This window comes from Citrus sinensis, chromosome 5, assembly GCF_022201045.2.
Source record: "Citrus sinensis cultivar Valencia sweet orange chromosome 5, DVS_A1.0, whole genome shotgun sequence".
Classification (NCBI taxonomy): domain Eukaryota; kingdom Viridiplantae; phylum Streptophyta; class Magnoliopsida; order Sapindales; family Rutaceae; genus Citrus; species Citrus sinensis.
Window position 1 is genome coordinate 13086775 of NC_068560.1, and position 5023 is coordinate 13091797.

Consider the following 5023-nt stretch of genomic DNA (forward strand, 5'->3'; position numbering starts at 1 on the left):
TAATTTTCTAAATTGAGTATGCTCTGCACTTGCCTTAAGCCTAAGGATCCTGTGCATCAGAAAGGTCCTGTTTTATCCTCCAAAACTGATTTTTGTAAAATAAAATTATTATCGTGAAAAACTATTTTCGAATATGATTTTCGGATTTGGTATTTGATGGATAAGTGTATATCGGCTTGAAACCAGAACTTGCGGGCTATTGGCCCTAAGGATAGACTTTGTTCTGTTATAGATCTAGTGTAACAACGCCACGTACAATAAGATACGGTCTTGTCGATGTATGTACATCCCATTCCTAGACCTTCTCTCAAAATGTCAATCCTTCCTTCAAAATTTCATAATCTTGTTCCTGTCATCGGGTTTATTGACACTGGTACAGATACCAGTATGATTGATGCGATGAGGTTCTGTTTACCTTTTATGTGCTGGACAGTAAAGTCATACTTAGCAAACTAGTTTTTGAGGCTGAGCAACTGTTTGTCAGGGAGCAACTTATTTTTGAAGTCAAAGATTCTAGGAAAAGAGGAGTTGTCCATGTTAATAAGGAATTTATGGCTGATGAGATGAAATTCAAATTTTTTGATTCCATACTTGACCGCCAAAATCTCTTTGTAGATCACATGGTAATTCTTTTCAGATTCCTGGAATTGTCCGCTGGCATAGGCACAGAAATGAGACACGCTATTTATGGTACTTATGGTGCCTCACCACTCTGTATGCTACAAAGCTGGTTGTTCCTGTTAAACCAGTCCTCATTCCTTCCTTCAAAATTTCATAAACCTGTTCCTGTCATTGGGTTTATTGACACTGGTGCAGATACCAATATGATTGATCCTTCTGTCCTTCCCTCTGATTGTTGGGAAAAACACTTAAAACTTATCCGAGCAGTTAATGGAGGGACGGCACTCTAGTAATCATCACCGGCGTCCGATTGATACAGATTTTTATTATTAAAGTTTCAACAATCAAAATTTCTTCATCTTTCTCTAGAAAATTTTATATTTAACTGATTTTAGTGTTCAAAAATTTTATATTTGATTATTAGTTTAGGGTTATAAACCATAATTTTCAAAGAACTAAGCCTAACTGGCAGATTCTGATCAAGATTATAGGATATTTTTGTTTGATTGTATGTGGAAGACCTACCTAAAATGATACTATAAAGGCAACATTGATGGCATAATACACACAAGCTTGATTTGTTTATCTTGAATTATATTCCACGTGCAATCAAAAGAAAATATCCCATAATTTTGATAACAATTTGCCACTTAGGTTTAGTTCTTTGACATCAAAGACCCTAAATTAAAAATCAAAATCACCATCAAATTCATCTAGTTGGCCAACTAAACAAACAAGATAGAAAATTTTAAACATTAAAATTAGTGAAACATAAAATTTTCTAGTGAAAGATGAATAAAAATTCAAGTCTAGGGTTTTGAAATCAACCCTAGCCAATAACTAAATTACTTGCACGTGTTTAAATTGTTCAATATCAAATCCATTAAAAGAAAAGTAAAAAAAGACAAGAAAAATAAAAGCTTATGGATTAAATTATAGATATGTTAGCCAAGTCCTCTATTTAATTTGCCTACCCCTTTCTTCCTTGCAATCTCCTCTCTTTTATAGTTGATTCTTCATGTTTCTTCTCTCTCAAGGGCGTCTAACTTGTTTCCTTATAAAGAGTTGATATCCTAATCCTTGTAAGAATAATGAAAGTCGTTTTTTTACCTCCCTTCCTTACAAGAATTGGATTTTTACCAAAGGAAATAGGCTTATTTGTCAAAATAGTTGCAAAATCCATTTTTATTGTAGGCCTAATTTGGAAATCCAACCAACCTTTCAAAAATCAATCTTTATAGCTAAAATCTAATCCTCAACCTTATTAGATGTTTGATATAGCCCAATAAAGTAAATAAAACTCAAAGATTCTTTCAAGAAGCAATCAAAATTTATGAAGTCGCATTCTGGCAATTCTCTACACTAGCTTATAGTTTTCTATTCCTTTTTGTTTCTTTGGGTCAAAAACTCTTGTAAAACATGGAAAGATTAATATAAAGATTACAACAAAGAAAGTAATAAAAACATATGTAAAATTAAGCACTTATCATTACTCTTAGTCCTCGGATGGTAGTCCTCTTATTGGAGCCTAAAGCCCTTGCCTACTTGATGCTTCCTTCAAATATCCTTCTCATATGACACATGTCCTTCTATCATTAGCCCAAAATTAACCATCAACAATATCCCTTAGTCTCCTTTAGGAGATTATTTTATCTGAGGATACATGTCATCCTTCTATTTTCTCTCCTTTAGTCCATTTGGCACTCTTAAATTGGCTTCACCAAATTTACACACCAAGTACAACATGAAATAAAATTACATAGTCTAGAAATCCACTACAAGTTACAAATCCACATGTAACACCCCAAATCTAACACGTGCGGAGCACATGAAGAAGGAGGTTACTTACAAATCCTAATCCTTACTCATAAATTTCAAACTGAAATACCTCAAATTCTTATTCAAATAAATCCACAAATTCATACGTCTAACACTAAACAATCCCTTCTGAAACATAAAAATAACAAAAATCTCAAAACTCCAAATTACAAGTTCATTACAGAAATATACTAAAATGAAACATGAGTCTATTTCTTCTCTTATTCAAATAGCAAAAGGAAACGAAATCATTAACTCCAAAGCTAAGCACACTTCTCAAAAGGAACTTAATCTGCAAAAAAAATAATGACGAGGGGTGAGCCGTCCACTCAGTAAGTAAAATCATTCCTAACACACTAGCTGTATCGATACCAAAAATATTGCAAGCCTTCTTTCATTAAAAACATATGTTACAGATTAATAAATTCATGGTAATTATTTCAATAAGATGACATAAATTCATGGTAATTCATAATATCAAAAGAATAATCAATTATGAAAGCAAATCATATAACACGTACATAGAAAGCAGATGGTTAGCTCATGTCACATAGTGTCACCTATAGTCCAGGTGACTCGACCAAAACAGAATCAGAATATCGTGTGCACACTCAGAACAGAAATCCAGTACTGGTCCAGAACAAATATGTCGTATAATACAATCAGAATCAGAATCAGAATAACTACGGACAATGAGCCAAAATATAATGACTTATACGTGGCACTTTACACTATATGTGACACTTTGTGATGCTTTAGCCCTCAAGAGGTGGCCCCCATATTGTCTCAAGAGGTGGTCCCCATAAAATCATAAATAATTGAAATCATACATAAGCACAAAATATTCATATCAGATTCATGAAAGTCCATAGCAACAATTTAGGCTTGAAAATATTTCATAGACAAAATTATAAAAGGTAGTCATGTCATAAAATAATTTAGATATTGAAAAGCATTTATAAAATATTTTGTTAAAAGAATTTAGATTTGGAAACATTTTTATAAACTGATTTGTTTATGAAAATCTATTAATCTTCTAAGTAGTAATGAAGTTTCTTACCTCAAGAAAGGAATTTGAACTAACACACCTCGAAGTCTCTAAAAGCCTCAATCACCTTCAACACCTTAACAAATATAAGATAAGATATAACTATCAATAACTTATCCTAAGAATCTGATTTTCTAATTCATACCCATACTAGTCTGATTCTCAGAATTTTAACTCTTAACCTAAAAATCAAAATGACATAATATTCTATAGAACCATTCTAGACATCCATGGGTACCTCATATAATTTTTCAAGAGGATCCGATACCAAAAATATTTTCAAGACTATTTATTACTTGACAAATTCGAAACTGTTTAATAGTACCTTAACCAAACAGAACGTGTTCTGAGATTTTTATAAAATCATATACTAATTAAAAAAAAAATTATAAAATGTCAGAATGTTTCGAGTTTAATAGTACAAATAAGTTTGTGAATCTAATCACCTTGCTGGAATCACAGTTTTCCAGTGTATTAGTATCAGTTTCAAAAATCCATATAAAATTGAAAACAAAGTCAAATCTTATGAAAAAAAATTTAATCAATAAGCCCTACATGCCTAGTTTTTAGAAATATAAAGTTCGTAAGAAAAATTGTTCAGAAAATATACATTTGAATTCGAGATACTCATATTGTCTAGAATTTGTCCAGTGTGCTTAATGCACCAAGGGTTGATTAATAAAACCCACAATAAATCATAATGCCAAACAGAACCTAAACACACCTTAAATCATGTATTATGATCTGTAACAATCTAAAATCATGCTAATATAAACCCTAGATAGAGTGATTGGAAATCTTGTGGAGAATAAGAAGAGTAAACTTACCAATCGCTTGGATTCTCTCCTAAACAAATGTTTTAATTCCTAAGTTGGATTGCAAATGAAAGGGGCTAGGGGGTATTGATAGGATTTCTTAAGGCTAATGGATGGCTAGGATTTTGCCACCATAACTCTTGATCAATGGTTGAGATTATCCTTCATAAATACTTTACTAAATTCTAGAATTCTTATCTATCTCTACAAACTTGTCTTACATCATCACTTATGTCATTGCTTATGTCTAAGTATTGCATCATCACTTATGTCATTATTTCTCTTATAATTAAATATTAAATATTATTATTATTATTTTAATACTAAAGGGACTTGTTAGCTCAAAATAAATAAAACAAGAAAGCAACAACACACAATCATATATAAAAGAAGCTTCAAAGTTTCATTGCCAATTTGCTATCACATTCAACACTTCCACTACAAGAACAATGACCTTAAACGACAGTCCCCATGTGATAGTTTTTGGACAAGAGGGTTTGTATTACAAACATATGATAGATGACAGATGTGACAAAATTTACTTTTATCATGAAAATATAGTATATGTAGTTATTATAAATTTTGAGGCTGTCAAATATTTTTAACTCATTAGCAATGTAAATTTTTTCTACCATGTATTTACAGTAGATTTTCATTTTGAATTTGAGTTTGACAGTAAGTTTGACTAACCTAAACAAATAAAATAAAAGGGAAACAAAAC

At 31.4% G+C, this 5023-nt stretch overlaps 1 long non-coding RNA gene across 1 annotated transcript; it reads right to left on the reverse strand.

The window, feature by feature from the left end:
- Nucleotides 1-2359: 2359 nt before the first annotated feature.
- On the reverse strand, nucleotides 2360-4351 carry LOC127902170 (uncharacterized). Its single transcript, XR_008054707.1, has 3 exons — nucleotides 4315-4351; nucleotides 3500-3563; nucleotides 2360-2731 (listed from the first exon to the last, which is right to left on the reverse strand). It is a non-coding gene; the product is annotated as an uncharacterized LOC127902170 (long non-coding RNA).
- Nucleotides 4352-5023: the final 672 nt, after the last annotated feature.